Source organism: Muntiacus reevesi, chromosome 2 (genome assembly GCF_963930625.1).
Source record: "Muntiacus reevesi chromosome 2, mMunRee1.1, whole genome shotgun sequence".
In the NCBI taxonomy this organism is placed as follows: domain Eukaryota; kingdom Metazoa; phylum Chordata; class Mammalia; order Artiodactyla; family Cervidae; genus Muntiacus; species Muntiacus reevesi.
In genome coordinates this window covers 32,631,985-32,650,644 of record NC_089250.1, presented here as the reverse complement: position 1 = coordinate 32,650,644, position 18,660 = coordinate 32,631,985, and the positions used below count along the sequence as shown (strand labels likewise).

General features: G+C 42.8%; 1 protein-coding gene across 11 annotated transcripts in view; it reads right to left on the bottom strand.

Annotated features, from left to right (window-relative positions):
• Positions 1-15,548, bottom strand: part of ARHGAP12 (Rho GTPase activating protein 12) — a 125,684-nt gene extending 110,136 nt beyond the window's left edge. For 5 of the 11 annotated variants that reach the window (XM_065921200.1, XM_065921208.1, XM_065921207.1 and 2 more), the window contains exon 1: positions 14,973-15,108. The gene's annotated coding sequence lies outside the window, so the exon portion shown is untranslated. Of the gene's footprint in view, positions 1-9,817; positions 9,916-13,618; positions 13,739-13,950; positions 14,269-14,967; positions 15,109-15,523 lie in introns of those variants that run through there. The other 6 variants (XM_065921203.1, XM_065921205.1, XM_065921204.1 and 3 more) reach the window with 6 other exon arrangements.
• Positions 15,549-18,660: the final 3,112 nt, after the last annotated feature.

Sequence of the window (18,660 nt, the reverse complement as noted above, 5' to 3'; positions counted from 1 at the left end):
CTGTCTAAAAACTGAGATCTAAGGAAAATTGATCTGCAAATACGTGGATAACTTATGCTATTTTTATTTTTAAAAGTTGTATTAAAACAGATGTTTATGGTTTTAATTTTGGTTTGTTTCTTCCTCTATTCCCCAAACTGTGGATCCTTTTTTATTCTTTATTGAATCATAGCTGATTTACAATATAGTGCAAGTTCCAGGTGTATGGCACATAGATTCAGTTACACACACACACACATTCTTTTTCAGATTCTTTTCCCTTTAGGTTATCTGTTGCTGTTGTTTAGTCCCTAAATTGGGTCCAACTCTTTGCAACCCATGGACTGTTGGCCGCCAGGCTCCTCTGTCCATGGGATCCCCCAGGCAAGAATACTGGAGTGGGCTGCCATCTCCTCCTCCAGGGGATCTTCCCGACCCCGGGATAGAACTCCCGCCTCCTGCACTGCAGGCAGACTATTTACCACGGAGCCACCTGGGAAGCCCTATTACATACTACTGTTTATCCTGCTATCTTAACCTCTCAAGTATTTTGGTTAGCATCTTACTCATTCAACACCACCACCCTCTGAACACAACACTCCACTGACTGAAATATGCTCTACACCCATCACCACACTCCTCCACCCTTTTTCATCACACACATACACACACAACTACTAAGAACCCAACGACTAGGATAGAGTTCTGCACGTCTACTGTCCAGTAACAACCTCTGCTTCTCTCTGAGGCATGAGGCACTTCTGACCCAGGGCCTTCCCCTGGTATGTCAACAAAAACAAACACACCAACTGTTTAGAGCTTTTACTTCCCTCCCCACTAAATCAGACACAGTTCTACCATGCTATTTTAAATGCTTCATGGCCTCCTCCTTTCTGTCTACAATTTTTCTCATTTCTTTCCCAGCACAAATTACACAGCTCAGCAAATGCTATCTTCCACCCCCAGGACATCTGCTTTAATCAACTACATCTCACAGAATAAGATCCCTACCTGGTACAACAGGAAGTAAACAAGTAAACAAAGTCTCAAGAGGAATGTGATAAATGTATCCATAATTAACGACCTTACAATTTAAGTTTGATACATAGGTACTACACGCTTTACAATTTTAATACCATGAACAACAAAATGCTAATACAGCCTCACATATGTATCAATCCACTTAGAAATACCACAATTTAAGCACCAATTCTTGACATGGAAGTCCTCCGGCAGCTTTACAAGTACTTGTTTAACACTCCCTGAATAGGCCTCTACTAAAGAAATCAAATAAACCTTAATGAGAACAAAAAAGTTAAAAACAACCAGCCTAAGTTCCAGAATAAGAAAGTATTTCACCAAATAGTTCTTTAAATCATTCACTTAACAAGAAACTATAGGCCATGACAGGGATCCTAAGGTTCCTTCTGAATGCGCAATCCCTGTTTTCTAAGAATAAAAATGTACAGGATATAAGGTATTTCTTTAGGCCTAAAGAAGACAAGCAAAATATACTGATTGCTATCATAAACTATTCTGGTCATAAAGAAACAGCAAAAATAGGAACAGCAGGAAGGATACAGGAAATAATCAGTTAACTGGAAAGCAGTAGAAAACACAGTCAAGCAGAAACTGATAAAGGAAATTCAAAACCAGATTTAAATATGAAACAAAAATGAGGAAACAACAAAAGAAGTATTTCAGAGAGCAAGCATCTTTTAATAAAAGTGATATTTGCATGTAGTATTTCAGAAAGATCTATGCCAGGAAGTCTTCCTTAGTCAGAAATGAGGGGGACCTAAGAAATTTTTCTTGGATTGTTACAAGAGTGGGAAAATATTCCAACTTATTTTTTAAATATTTATTTATTTGGCTGATTGGGTTCTTAGTTGCAACACAGATCTTCAATGCATCACGCAGGACCTTGCCATTGCTGGGCATGGAATCTCTAAATTGCAGGGCTCAGGTCTAGCTGCTCTATGGTTAACTGGGATCTCAGTTCCCCAACTGGGAATTGAGTCCCTGATCCAAGCATTGCAAGGCAGATTCTTAACCACTGGAAGAGCAGGGAAGTTCCCAAAATATTCCAATTTTAAAAGGAAGTAATATGACCTTAGGGCTGCCCTGGTGGCTCAGAGGTTAAAGTGTCTGCCTGCAATGCGGGAGATCTGGGTTCGGTCCCTGGATCGGGAAGATCCCCTGGTAAAGGAAATGGCAATCCACTCCAGTATTCTTATCTGGAGAATTCCATGGACGGAGGAGCCTGGTGGGCTACAGTCCATGGGGTCGCAAAGAATTGGACACGACTGAGAGACTTAACTAATATGACCTTGGGTTTGATGATGAATTTTTAAATGTGCCTCCAAATGCATAATTCATGAAAGAGAAAATTAAAGAGGACCTTATTAAAATTACAAATTTCTTGTCTGTGAAAGATACAGAAAATGAAAACATGGACCACAGACAAGGAAAAAATATCTGTAAAATACATGTCTGATGAAGGACTTTTATCCAGAACATACACGGAACTCTTAAAACTCAACAAAAGAACCAAATTTTTTAATGGAAAACAATCTGAAAAGACACATCATGAAAGAATATAAGCACATGAAAAAATACTCAACTTTGTGTCATTAGGGAATAGCAAACTGAAACAATGAGATACCACTGTACCACTATTAGAATGGCTAACATCCAAAAAACTGACACTACCAAACGCTGATATGGATGTAGAGCAATGGGAACTTTCATTCACTGCTAGTGGGCATGCAAAAGGGTGGAGCCAGTTTCGAAGTCATTTAACAGTTTCTACACAAGTGAATGTTGTCTTACCACACAATCTAGCATCAAGGTTGATAATTTGAAATCTTATTTCTACAGAAAGTCCTGCATGCAAATGTTCAGAGCAGCTGCCCAAAACTGGAAGCAATCAAGACGTCTTTCAATAGGAGAAAGGATAAACCGTGAGACAGCCAAACAAACAATACTTTTCAGTCAGTCAGTTCAGTAGCTCAGTCGTGTCCGACTCTTTGCGACCCCATGAACCACAGCACGCCAGGCCTCCCTGTCCATCACCAACTCCCGGAGTTCACCCAAACCCAAGTCCATCGAGTCAGTGATGCCATTCAACCATCTCATCCTCTGTTGTCCCCTTCTCCTCCTGCCCTCAGTCTTTCCCAGCATCAGGGTCTTTTCAAAAGAGTCAGCTCTTCGCATCAGGTGGCCAAACTACTAGAGTTTCAGCTTCAACATCAGTCCTTCCAATGAACACCCAGGACTGATCTCCTTTAGGATGGACTGGTTGGATCTCCTTGCAGTCCCAGGGACTCTCAAGAGTCTTCTCCAGCACCACAGTTCAAAAGCATCAATTCTTCTGCACTCAGCTTTCTTTATAGTCCAACTCTCACATCCATACATGATTACTGGAAAAACCATAGGCTTGACTAGATCGACCTTTTATTACTATTCAGTAATAAAAAGAAAAGAGCTATTGAGCTATGAAGACAGAGGTGAGTCTTAGATATATTTTGCTAAGTGAAAGAAAAATACATAGATCGAACAGGCAACATATAGAATGATTCTATCGTGTGGCATTCTGGAAAAGTCAAAACCACAGAGACGGTGATTGCTAGGGGTGGGAAGCAGGGAGGCAGGGTTCCACAGGTGAAGCACTGTGGATTATTTCAGGTCAATAAACTATTTTATGATGTTGTAATGGTGTACACAATACGCTATGCACTTGTCAAAACCCATTCATCTTTACAACACAAGCATGTATTCCAATGTTTGCAAATTCTAAACAATCATTTAGGAGGTCGAGGGATCCCAGCAGGGACGCAGATGTGACTCGATGGTGGAACAGTATTACACATATATGGAATGACCTCACTGAACGGAGCAGGAATGGAGGCAGAGGCTGATGTCACTTACTGTGGAAATAAGTCAGGTTTGTAAGAACACAAAGGAACTGCATATAGCTAACACATAAACAACATTTCCTGTAGGGGTATGAATTAAAAATTCCGATACTGCTATGTGCATACGCACACTGGAATTGAGTAATTAAGTATACAGAACATAGATTGTGGGAGCCATGTTCCCCAATGTTGGAATATGAATTTATAGACACACAAGGGAGAAAGCCAGAATGATTCTGTGATAACAGATTAGACCTGGAAACAGAAATGTGAACTCCCTTTGTTTACCACAGATTCAGATTACACAAAGGAGTATTACAGACATATGTCTACACTGCTTAGTATACCACACACAAACCCTGCTGTCAGCAGAAAGGACACCTGAGCAGCAACAAGCACACAGAGCGCTCAGACTTGGTCTCTGATAGCATTCTCCAAACAAAAGGACCAAGGCTTTTTGGAGAAATAACCAATTCAAGGACTGGGGCAGGAAGTACACAAGATGAGCTTGGAGCCTGTAGTGACAGTCTCCCAACCTGGCTTTTATGTGCTTGGCTTCAATGCTTCCTGTCATTAGATAACTGTCTTCTTCAACTGTACCTCAGATAAAAGTGGTATCATGCATACCTGACATTTCTATGAACATAACTTACATTATGCTGTCCCACTTTAAATAAACTTACAATCCATCTGCTGTTTACTTTTATATAATGCTTTACTCATCAAAACACAAATTACATTTAAGAGGTGCTAGGAGTTCTCCATTATCAGTGGTTGTTACAGCTCCAGGTCCATTCTAAAGTGACCTCATCTTATACATGGAAATATAAATACTGACCCAAATGACAGAGCAGAAAATGAGGAGCCTACTGTATTCCCCAAAAATTTGCAAATTCAGTACTCTACTAAACAGTTCTGATCAAGCCCTTTCATACTAAAAACCATTCAACTGGCTTTTAATCCTTTCAGATTCACTCACACACAAAGAATTTTAATGAGATGACATAGGATACCATGAGGACAGTCTAAAGGTAAAAAACTCATTAAAAAGACTAAGAAACAGAATATTTGCTTGATGCAACAGGTTAAACTTCCTTTTCCTTCATAGTCTATGTCATCAAACACTAACTATAGAATAGTAGCTCCCCATGAACCTTTAAAACCACTCCTCTATGACCAACCTAGTGAGTGAGTGAAGTCGCTCAGTCGTGTCCGACTCTTTGCAACCCCATGGACTATAGCCTACCAGGCTTCTCTGTCCATGGGATTTTCCAGGCAAGAGTACTGGAGTGGGTTGCCAACCTAGACAGCATATTAAAAAGCAGAGACATTACTTTACCAACAAAGGTCCGTCTAGTAAAGGCTGTATTTCTTCCAGTAGTCATATATGGATGTGAGAGTTGGACTATAAAGAAAGCTGAGTGCAGAAGAATTGATGCTTTTGAACTGTGGTGTTGGAGAAGACTCTTAAAAGTCCCTGGGACTGCAAGGAGATCCAACCAGTCCATCCTAAAGGAGATCAGTCCTGGGTGTTCATTGGAAGGACTGATGTTGAAGCTGAAACTCCAGTAGTTTGGCCACCTGGTGCGAAGAGCTGACTCTTTTGAAAAGACCCTGATGCTGGGAAAGATTGAGGGTGGGAGGAGAAGGGGATGACAAAGGATGAGATGGTTGGATGGCATCACCAACTCAGTGGACATGAGTTTGAGTAAACTCCGGGAGTTGGTGATGGACAGGGAGGCCCGGCATGCTGCGGTTCATGGGGTCGCAAAGAGTCAGACACAACTGAGAGACTGAACTGAACTATGATCAACATTCGGCTTCCACATTTTTCAGCTCTCACTCCCGTCTACATGCACTCCAGTCTATGGATTCTTCCTCCTAGTTCCTGAACACTTGAGTCCCACATTTTAATTTTTCACTAAGAACTTTCTAAAATAATCAGCTATGGGAGTTCCCCAGTGCCCTAGTGGTTACAATCCCAGGATTTCACTGCCATGGCCCAGGGTTCAATCTGGTCAGGGAACTGAGATTCTGCAAGCCATGATCACCGCGTAGCCAAATTAACTAACCAGCTTAAAAAAAAATGATCGGTTTTACAGTTCACATAATTTTCATCTTGCCTCTCTGGCATCCCACCCACTGTGCTTGTTGTAACACCTTGATTTCCCTCTGGGGAAGCACCCATTGCCCAGGGCCTCAGTTCACGTCACTAATCATTGTTACATGCTAAAGAGAAAATCATAAACTTGGTCTTTACAAAGTTTTATAGGACCTTTAATCCTCTAATAATTCACATTAGTAGAAAAACTCCACTCACTTCAGGACTCCACTGGTTACCCAAGTATTAACTGCCACCCTGCCCTGACCAACTCAGATATTCCTCTGCAACTATACACATTACCCTCCTAATCTCTGAAATGACTATTTACATTCAACCTAATTCCATGCTTAAAAAAACAAAAGCATATAGCTCACAAAACAAAAACACAAATATAGTGATTATTATGGTGCGGTCATTGCAAAGGTCTAGTCAGACATCAGTAACTTATTTAAAAAAAAGAAAAAAGTTCTCATTATAAAGCTTAAATTATGTCAATCTACTTCAAATTAAATTGCAATAAGCAAAGTCAGGTAGGCAAAGGACCTGAATAGACATTTTCCCAAGGAATATACACACATGGCCAATAAGCAAATCAAATGCAAATCCAAACCACAATGAGACACCACGCCACATCCATGAGAGTGGCTACTGTAAAAATAACAACAGAAATAACAAGTGTTGGTGAGGAGGTGGAGAAACTGGAATTCATGTGCACTGCTGGTGGGAATGTAAAATGGAGACTATACTTTAAATCAGTTTATACAAGTCTACCCCAAAACTATAAAAATCACTTCAATCCTCACACAGCTTTCACAGATCTTCTTAAAAAGTAAATATTGAAAGGCAGATAAACATTCAGCCTTTTAGAAAACTGAAAAGTAGCACTTCTGTAGCACACAGACAGCGATGAACTACTTCTGCCACCAATGCCCAGGTTGCAGACAGGAACCCGGCCGCTTCCCATGGCTCACGTTACTGCCTCAACACCACTGCCCCCACCACCCTGCTCAGGTCTGTGGAAAAACTGTCTTCCATGAAACCAACCCCTGGTGCCCAAAAGGTTGGGGACTGCTATCTTACAGGTTCCTGTCCTGTAACATAAAAACATGGAAGGAAAAATAAAAACCATGACTCTTCTCATTCATATTTAAATTGTTTTACAAAACATTAGAAAACCAATTATGCAAACTAAAATCAAAACAAGGTATTACTACCCACCAATTAGAATAAAGTTATCTTTTAAAAACAAAGACAAAAAAAAAAAAACCCACAAAAAAACAAAGACAGTATCAAGGGCTGACAAAGATACCAACAACTGGACACACATTCAGTACTAGTGGGAATGCTAAATGGTACAGCCAGGTTCAGTAGTTTCTTATAAACATACATTTTCTGTTGACTATATTCTAATCCATGAAACAAATCTTAATAAATCTGTAAGGACTGGAATAACATAAATAATGTACTCTGGCAACTCCACAACAACATACTTTTAAATAACCCATAGATTGAATGAAAAATCAAATAAGAGATTTGAATTGGATGAAAATGAAAAGGTGACATCTCGGAGTTTGTCGGATGCAGCTATAGCAGTGCTCAGAGAAAATTTATATACCAAATGCCAACAATCATAAAAGAAAAAGGTCTCAAATCAGTCATGTAAGCTTGCAGGAAACTAAAGAAGAGCAAATTAAACCCAAAGCAAGCAGAAGAAAGGACATGACAAAGATCAGAGTAAAAATCAGTAAACGAGAAAATAGAAAAATGTTAGAGGAAATCAATGAAAACCAGAAGCTGGTTCTTCAAAAAGATCAGTAATACTGACAATCCTCTAGCCAAATTGATCAAGAACTAAAAAGAAAAAACACAAATAACCAGCATTGCGTATGAAACAAGGAATATAACTATACACCTTAAAGACATTAAAAGGAAGATAAGAGAATATTATGAACAGCTTTATGCTGATAAATTCATCAATTTAGATGAACCAGATACATTTCTTTGGCAAATTACCAAAGCTTGCTTAAGAAACAGATAACCTAAATCATTCTATGTTTATTAAATAAGTTGAATCTGTCTATAAAAATCTTCCCACAAAGAAAACTCCTGGCCAAGATGGCTCCAGTGGTGAATTTTACCAAAGTGGAAGGAAAACAATACTAACTCTAAACAAACTTCTTACAGAAAATTGAAACAGAGGGAAAATACATCCCAATTCATTCTATGAAGTCAGCGTGTCTTCGTGCCAAAACCAGAAAAAGAAGTTATAAAAGAGAAAAACTAGAGACCAATATCCCTTATGAACATAGTCACAAATATCTCAGACAGAAACTTATCTCCAACAAAGAACACATACACAGAACACACAAAAACTGTAGAAGTCAATAAGACTACAAATACCCAATAAAAAGGGAGCAAAAGATAAGAATGGACAAGTATTCATATCCAAGGAGGAGGATTTATAGATTGTAAAGAAGTCTATGAAAAGATGCCCAAAATCTTTAGTCCTTAGGAAAATGCAAATTAAAAACACAAATAACATCACACATCTACTGGAATGACTGAAATTAAAAGGCTGACCATACCAGTATTTCTGAGAATGTGGAGCAACCAGAATTCTGACATACTGCTGGTAGACATAATACTGTTCTACTACTGTAGAACAGTACAACTACTTTGGGAAAAGCTGGGCAGATTCTTAAAACCTTGAAATATACATCAACCATATGACCCAGGGATTCTACTCCTTGGTATTTACCAAAGAAGATAAAAACACATGTCCATATAAAGACCTGTCCATGAATGTTTACAGTGGCTTTATTTGTAACAGCCCCTAATTGGAAGCAACCCAATGATCACCAACAGGTGACCACATAAATTGTGTAATATCCACACAATGGGATATCATTCAGCAATAAAAAGGAACAAACTACTGATATACACAACAAACTGGATGAATCTCAAGATAATTTTGTTGAGTGAAAAAAATCCAGACAAGCACATACTCTATGATTATATCTACATAACATTCTAGAAAATGCTAAGTAATAAATAGTGACAGAAAGCAGATCAGAAATACACAGAAATGGTTAACAGGGAACAAGAGCAATGAATTACCTTTGGGCTTAAGGAAATTAGGAGGTGAGAGATGGGTATGTTTGCTATCCTGAAAATGGTGATGATTTTACAGGCCTACTCCTATGTCAAAACTCATCAAAATGCACACTTAAAATAAGTCCAGTTTATTTTACAGCAATTATACCTCAATAAAGCTGTTAAACAAAACTCTAATAAGGCAAATGAAAACCACCAGATATCAGGGACTTCCCTGGAGGTCAAGTAGTTAAGAATCTGCTTTCCAGTGCAGAAGACTCGGGTTCAATGCCTGGTGGGAAAACTAAGGCACCACATGCCACCAGACAACTAAGCCCGAGAGCCTCAGCTAGAGAGCCGGTGCATGGCAGCTACGGAGGCCAGGGCTGCGGTGCCTGCGCAACGCAATGAAGACCCTGCCTGCCGCAACTAACACTGAGGCAGCCGAAAATAAATAAATAGTGGGGAAAAAAAACACACCAGGTATCACTACGCCCCTACCAGAATGGCTTTAAACACATATGAAGGATATTTTGCAGGGCAAAGATACCAGCAACTGGGAACTCTCATTCACTGCTGGTGGTAATGCAGAGCAGTACCACTACTGTGGAAAGCACTTTGGCAATTTCTTAGTTAAACATACATTTAATGTATCATCTAGCAAATCCTCTTCTAGGTATTTATCCAAGAAAAATGAAAGCATAAATCCTTACAAAGGCCTTACATGAACATCCATAACAGCTTTACTCCTAACAGCCAGAAATTGGAAATGACCCAGAGGCCTATCAACTGGTGAATGTACACCAACTGTGGTACAATCCTCTGTAAAACAGGAAACAACACAAACTTCAGAAGATCCCTGTGAGAATGGGTGGAGAAAACATGAAAAAGTACTTAGTAAACTATAAAGCATGATAAAAAAGCATTGCATTAATCACAGCTTCCTCAAGGAAACCAAAGGGAGACAGAAAAGCACCAACCATATACAGTATATAACCTTCAATGTCTGACTTGTTTTGCTTAGAATAATGCTAAGCAATGTTGCTGTTCACACCGTTTTATTGTTGATTTTTATCTTAGTGTATGTATATTATAACTCAATAAAACTATTTTTTAAAACAAACCAGTAATATACAGCAACATACAGGCAATTTTCAGCTTAACTTTTAAAGATACTGCTCTAACTCCAAAATGTATTAATAGTCTGAATTCTCCAGTGGTGAAGAAGCACAGACTCCGGGTTGAAGGACTGAAATTTAAATCAGGGCTTGCCATTTAGCAGCTCACAGGCCTGAACTGACCTGAACCATCTATAAAACAAAAGAAACAAGACACACCTCAAAAGATCCTTATGAAAATGCAAAGAGAAAAAGTACTTTGTAAACTGGAATGCATGATACAGAACATTCACATTAATTATCAGTTACTCAAAGAGAACACTCACAACTGAACTGACTGCTTTTAAAATGAGCCCCTCGTCAAATGTCCCGGTTTCTCTTTTGCCTCTGGCTAGCCTTGTAACCTCAGACAAGGCACCCGACTTCTCTGAGCCTCAGTGTTTTCTCTATTTGTGAAAGGGAGCTGATTAATAGTATATATCATATATTGGGAGAGTTAAACAAGTAAATATGCATAAAGCACTTGGTATAATCCCTAGCACATGTTAAGCGCTTTGTAAGTGTTAGCTCTTAATACAAAAATACTATTATTACCCTAGGAGACCTAATAGTAACCTCCATCCTGCACACCCAAGCTGTAGTAGTGCAGGTAATATTTAGTGATCCAGATCACTGCGTCTCACTTTTAGTGAAAGACGGCATCACCCAGAGAGCTTCTTTAAAAAAAAAAAAAAAAACCAAACACATTCTTGGGACTTTCCTGATGGTCCAGTGGTTAAGACTCTGAGCGTCCTTTGCAGGGGGCACCGGTTCAACACTGGGTCTGGGAACTAAGATCCCACATGCCACACAGCATGGCAAAAAAAAAAAAAACTAAACTAAAAACATGTTCTTTTAGATGAGTTTTATGTTCACAGATTTACTGCAAAGATAGTACAGAGTTCCCATATACCCTGTACACTGTTCCCCCCGACTGCAAACATCTTACGTTAGTACAGTATATTCATCACACTCCATGAACCAATACTGACAATAATGATCATATTCCTTAATTTTCCCCTAAGGAACTTTTCCTGTTCTGCGATCATATCCAAAACACCACATACACATTCTGTAGTCATATGCTGCAGATTAATGAAATCCCAGATATTCCAACGAGAGTAGGTTTGAGGTGGGACCCAAAAATGTGCATTTCTAACAGGTTCCCAAGGGTTGGTGATACAGCCCATCTGAAAGCGCACTTAGAAGCGCAGTGATTTAGACTGCAGATTCCAGAACCACCGCTGTTCAACACAGCAGCCACTGCTAACCAATGCGCCTACTGAGCATGAAACTTGTGGCTAACCTAAACCTGAGGCGTGCTGTAAGTGTAAAACACACATGGGAGTCTGAAGCTGTCATATAGACAAAATGATAGTAAGATTTATTTCATGGCTTCTTTGTAACTTTCTTACTTATCATGTGAGTACTAAAAACTTGAGAACTACAAAGGTGACTGGCATCACATTTCCACATGACAGCAGTAGTCTGAGGTTCTGGCAGCACTGGTACTACATGGGGCTTAAGAAGTTCAGGTGACTCCCATGTACACTAAAATTTGAGAAGCACTAGATTATCAAGGGAGAAGGCAATGGCACCCCACTCCGGTACTCTTGCCTGGAGAATCCCATGGACGGAGGAGCCTGGTGGGCTGCAGTCCATGGGGTCACCAAGTGTCGGACATGACTGAGCGACTTCACTTTCACATTTCACTTTCACGCATTGGAGAAGGAAATGGCACCCCACTGCAGTGTTCTTGTCCGGAGAATCCCAGGGACGGGGGAGCCTGGTGGGCTGCCGTCTACAGGGTCACACAGAGTCAGACACGACTGATGCGACTTAGCAGCAGCAGCAGCAGATTATCAAGGCAAGGGGTGCTTAGAGAGGTAGTTCAGTTCAATTAAAAAACTAGTCAACTGCACACTGAAACTGCAAAATATTAAGTCAGTAAAACAGGAAAATGTCTGAATCACTGCAAAACCATCCAAAAATGAGGATGTGGCACAATTAGAACAGTTAACAATTAAAGAAACCACAAAGATAGCAGGCCAACTGGTTCCTCAAAAGAGCATGATTTTGAAGCACAATGATGCTATGTGGTACCATCCTGCCTGTTCACTTCTGATTCATTCAACAAAACAATGCATACTTGCAAGTACAACTAAAACTATTCTATATGAGATAAAAGTTTAATCTCACTCTTCTTTCCCTCTACTATAAAACTGTAATGCCCACTTTAGGCAGATTTACCTTAAACTGCTTTTTCCTAGCACCGGTTTTCTCATACACGCATAAATGAGTGTGTGAGTGTGAAAGTCGGCTCAGTCGTGTCTGACTCTTATCAACCCTTGGACTATAAAGTCCATGGAATTCTCCAGGCCAGAATACTGGAGTGGGTAGCCGTTCCCTTCTCCAGGGGATCTTCCCAGCCCAGGGATCAAACCCAGGTCTCCCACATTGCAGGCAGATTCTTTACCAGCTGAGCCATCAGAGAAGCTACCCCTTAGGAATTTTACACAGCATCATATTCACTGTCTTAATTAACTTAAACTGTTTGTTACCCTTTTATTCTCAGAATTGTCAACTGCATCACTTGAAGTACTTTACATTCGTAAAACACATTTTCTATCAACCTAGTTTAAAAAAAGCACTCAGCAGATACTTTCTCATTAATGAAAGAACCACCAAATGACTGACTACAAATAATACAGTGTTTTTCTGCAGCATTTATATATTTTCACTTGTGCCTCACAACAGTTAGTGTAGCATGTAAAAAAAAAAAAAACTAAAGATACATAAAATATTGACTATATATGGACAACCACTCTATACAGATGGCATCACATTAAGAATCAGTGCCTTAGCAATCTTCTCCAACTTCTGTCCTCCATAGTAGGAACAGAAACCTACCACCCCATACTAGGGCATGCGCATGCAATATGGTACATTAGACTTCATTTAACTCATTTTTCCCCAGAGTCCCTTTCCAAAACAGCAGAGCTTCCTGCAACCAGGGGTCACACCGAAATGCCCAGCTCCTCAGGTTCTTCCAGTTGCCCCACTCAGCGTCAAGTCTTTAGAGCCTGGGTCAAGCCAAACTGTGCTCAGAAACACTTCCAAGACATTTTTTAAAACAGAAAGAGAGAAATACTGACCCCAGCAGCCAGACCACCTACTCCGACCAAAAGATAACACAAAAGACATCCTGACCTGTCACGCACCCTCCTGCAGATCAGGTAAGGAACACTGGATATAGATCCACCTCCAGGCCACCATTTCCCAGCGTTTGGGTATAAAAGAGGCGTGGCCAGGAGCTGGACGTTTTTGAGCCATCTTTCACCATAACATTCAGTCTTTCAAGGTCTCACCTTCAGAAGTTGAGTGGCACAATCTTAACCAGAACCCGAGTGGACTCTTCATTCAAAGTTCCTTCCTTGGCTCCCCGTATTCACCTCGCGTTAGGAACACATGCCTAAATGTTAAAAAAAATCGACCTCCCAGGCTTCCCTGGTGGTCTGGTGAATAAGAATCCTCCTTGCAATGCAGGCGACACGGGTTGGATCCCTGGTCCCGGAAGATCCCACAGGCCGCGCGGAGCAACTAAGCCCTTGAGACACAACGGCCTGCCCCAACTACTGAAGCCCGCACCCTAGAGCCCAGAGGACACAAGAGAAGCCACAGCAAAGAGAAGACCACTCACCACAATGAACGGTTGCCCCTGCTTCCCGCAACTAGAGAAAGCCTGCGCACAACAAACGAAGAGACAGCACAGCTCAAAATAACGTAAACAAATCTTTTTTAAAATTACCTCCCAAGTCCTAATTAACCATAAACCAACACGAATGTTAACAGCCTGTCCCGACAACAAATACTTCACTTGGAGACACATCAGAACTTCCATACAACCACGCTTTGAACACGCTCGCCTTGGCAAGTGCCTGGAAAACGGTGGCTGCCGTCAGGAGGAAAACATCACCACGCCTTGAGAATGACCCTGTGGCCTTTTCGTGTCAAAGGGTCTGCGGTAACTTCAGACGCCAAACGTCAAGGACAGTCATCCTTAGAAGACAATCCACACACACACACACACACCCGAGAAGAGCGCAGAGGGTTCCTGCAATTAAAAACCGTGGAGAAGAATCCTCGCAGAAGAGCTAGAAAGAAGCAGATGCCCACTGAGCAGGGGCGGGGCACTTCTAGAAGCTGCAGAAGCCCCCATGCCCAGTCTGGGTGGATCAATAATCTTCGAGGAGCCCCAGGTCGGCTCCTGGGGCTGCTGGGCGGGCGGGGGTTGCACCCCCTGCAGCAGTTGAGGAGCGGGCTCGCCGCCGGCGGGAGGCCAGAAAGGAGGGCGGCACCGCCAGCCTTTTACACACACACACACACACACAGCCCGCCACCCTCCTTCCTGGGGGCGGGGCGGCGGGCACTGCCCTCTCACAGGAAGTCAGGAAACCCGGGGGGCAGAGAAGCCACAACTTCCAGCCATTTAAAACCCCGTCGCCCACGTCGGCCGAGCGGCCGGCAGCCGCCCAGCGCCCCGCGCCAGCCCGGCGCCCGGACCCCGCCGGCCGCGCCCCCGGCCGCACCTCGCGCACCCCGACGTCGCCGCGCGCCCGCACACGCCTCCCCCGACCCCTCAGCCCCGGCCCCGGGCGCCTTTGTGCAGCGATGCCCCGACCTGCCCTCCGCCCGCGGCTCCCCTCTCCCCACCAACCTCACCGAGGGCCCGGCGGCCTCGCGCGCGGGGGGCGGCTCCCTCCTGGCCCGGCTCGGCGGCAGCGGGGCGTCCAGACGAACCTGAAGGGCGCTCACTCAGCGGCGGCCGCGGCCGGCGCGTCCCCGCAGGCGGCTCTCCAGAGGCGGGTGAGTTCCAGGGCACGTCGGAGCGCGCCGGCGCGGGGGCGGGACGGGGCGGGGCCACGTGACGGCCGGGCGGGCGCCGGGGAAGCGGGCGGCGAGGATCCGGGAGGAGGAGGGGAGAGGCGGGGGGAGGGGCCGAGGAGCGCCTCGGGCGCGCGAGCTGCTCGCCGAGGGAGGGGGGCGGTGGTGCTTTTAAACGCCAAGTGGGAAAAGTTGAGGAGACGCCGGTGGGGAAAACGAGGGAAGGGCGGGAGGAAAACGGCCCGAGCCCTGGGGTGGCAGGAGTGGGGCCCAAGGGAGGAGGGGGCGTGAGCCCGCCTGTCACCTTTCTCGTCCGTCTAGGAGCGCTGCCGGGCGAAGGTCAGCCTTTCCGGGCCCAGAAATCGGAGAAAGTCCCCTCGCGACCTCACCTGACGGAAGGGAACTCTGGAGACCCTGATCCACAACCCGGTCCCGGACCTTCGCCGGGATCACCCGGCAAAGTGCGGAAACAGCGCGCACACTCCGCGGTCGGGCGGGGCGGCTCCAGGGCGGCTTCTGCCGTGTGCAAGCCCCGTGGGGGCCACAATGTCATTGTCCAAAGTCACCCCAGCTTGCAGCGCTTGCGGGATGGCAGCACGGAATCCAGAAGTCAGAGGCATAACAGGTTTCCCTGGGGAGACTGTGGCGAGAGTTCTGCTGGACTGGGACTCGAGAGAGAGACCTGGCTTCTGCCATTGTCTCTTCGCCCTTCTCGACCTCAGCTGTGAAAGGAGCAAGTTGACGAGTCCAAAGGCTCCTAAGCTCTAAGATTCAAGGACAGAAACATCACTGCTTTGTACTCGGACTGCAGAAAACATTCATAACTAACCAATTGTTGATTGTGTCTATTACCGTGCAGAGCTGAAATTTTAATAAAACAAGCAAAAGAAAAAAGGTCAGGGTATGATTCAAGAGCCGGTCTCTGGAACTGGCTCTTTTGTATTCTTCACATCATGCTTGAAGATGCTGTTGTGTCTGACTTCCCCATCACAAGCTGAACTCCCAGTCATTCTGTAGTGACTGCAAAGAACCCAATGGGATATTGGCAAGACTTTAACAACTATAGTTTACTGACTTCTTATAACATTAAATCTAATGGGAGAGCTAAAGATTTAAGATTTTCTTTTAGGAAGCAAAGAAGGATTTGCTGGAGGTCCAGTGGTTAAGACTCCGAGCAGTCCTTGATCGGGGAACTAAGATCCCGCATGCTTGCAGCACAGCCAAGAAAGGAAAAAGAAAGAAAACATGCACAAGCCTGAGGCCATACTTTCTCAGACAATCCACTGGGCAATACACCCACTTTCCTTGGCATCACTTGTCCTTTCTGTCTCCCTTACTTTCTAACAAGTAACATTTTGCATGCCCTTGTTCAGCAGACAGGGTACTGCTGGTGTATGCTTCTGACACTGTTTTCCATAAAACCCCTGGGATCTCTTTATAGAACCAAAACAGGGACAGACAGCAAAAGGGAAACTGCCCTGATGGGCATGTGCAGATAACCTTATCTTCCGTGTTTCCTAAGCCTGAGTTGGACACCCGTGGTTTCAGCTTCAGATAGAATTAAACAGTTTGCACACACTTGCTGATCTGCATGTAACTCCACTTCCTATTTCACAGCCTAATCTCAGATGCTACCACAATGCCCACAGTATGCTGATCACTACCAACAGCAGATGGAGTCAGATAAAAAGAGCTCTCGCCCAAGTGTGTTGTTTAAAAGGACCTGATGGAAAACTATGAAATCATATGCAACATTGCCTCTAGTTAGTTTTAAATAACACTGGTAGCATATGTCTGGTGCCTGTGCTCAGGATCTCAACAGATCATTTTCAGGATATTGACATTTAACTTGTGTCTTAAGGAGTAGCATAGAGTTCCAAAATGTAAGCTCCACAGAGGCAGAGATTTGAGTCTGATTTGTTTAGGTAGGTAGGTCCAAAAGCTTAAAAACACTTGGCATGCAGTAGATGCACAGTAAATTTCTATGTATTTCCAATGTATTTTTGAGTGAAAATGTACTCTAAATTGCCAAATACTTTGTCCTTTCTTCCTTATTCTTTAATAGGTAACCCAGTTTGTGCATTTCTGAATGAAATGAAAAAGGCATAAAATTATATCTGGCCCCACTGCTTTGGCTGAAATATATAGAAAGAAGAATTTGGCAGCAATGAGATCCAACCTGTCCATCCTAAAAGAGATCAGTCCTGGGTGTTCATTGGAAGGACTGATGCTGAAGCTGAAACACCAGTACTTTGGCTACCTCATGTGAAGAGCTGACTCATTGGAAAAGACCCTGATCCTGGGAGGGATTGGGAGCAGGAGGAGAAGGGGACAACAGAGGATGAGATGGCTGGATGGCATCACCGACTCGATGGACATGAGTTTGAGTAAACTCTGGGAGTTGGTGATGGACAGGGAGGCCTGGCGTGCTGTGATTCATGGGGTCGCAAAGAGTCAGACACAACTGAGAGACTGAACTGAACTGACTGATCAAAATTACAAATGTATGCATACTCTGAACCTCCAATTTCACCTCTAGGGATCTAGCCCACAAATGTAGTTCAACACATGAGAAATGACAAGGTATTTCTTATCCTTGAAACAGCTTAAATATATCCATCAACAAGACACTAAATTATGATATAACCATACATTTGACCACTATGTAGCTGTTAACAACAACAAAAAGAAACTAAGTTCTTCATGTTTTAATATGAAGCTTTCTGGGGCTTCCTTGGTGGCTGCATGGTAAAGAACCTGCCTGCCAATGCAGGAGACACGGGTTCGATCCCTGTTCTGGGAAGATCCTACAGCAACTGAGCCCATGCACCACAACTATTGAGCCTGTACTCCAGACCCTGGGAACCACAACTTCTGAAGCTCCATGACCTGGAGCCCATGCTCTGCAACAAGAGAAGCCACTGCAGTGGGAAGCCTGCACACCACAACCAGGGAGTAACCCCTGCTTGCTGCAACTAGAGAAAAGCCCACACAGGAATGAAGACCCAGCACAGCCAAAAAATAAATAATGAAAATTTTTTTTTAATTAAGATTTCCAAGATTTTTTTGTTCAATGAAAAAATCGGAAAAATGGAACAGAATAATGTACTAGCATGTATATGTATTAAACTAGGACAAAGTAACTGTTGAGTTATGAGAAATCTGTGGATGGAAGATATAGAAAGGACTTTTCACTGTATTCCTATGTAAACTTTGATATTCAAACCATGAAAAGGATTTGTCTATTCAAACAAAAAATATTTAAAATTTTCTAGTATCTTTATTTTGTTATTAAGACATTCAGGTTTCATCTATTTTATCAAAGTTCACCTGGTTAGAATGAGAATATCAGGTATATTAGTACACATTCTCAGGTTAAAAAATTCAGAGTTATTTTCATTAAGTTCAACTATCTTTAACAATCTAAGATAGAGTTACGATATTTAATATGGGGCTTAGTATAAATCATACCAAATGTAGGTACATTTTCAAGAGTGCTTTATTTTTTTTTAAGTAGAGACTTAAG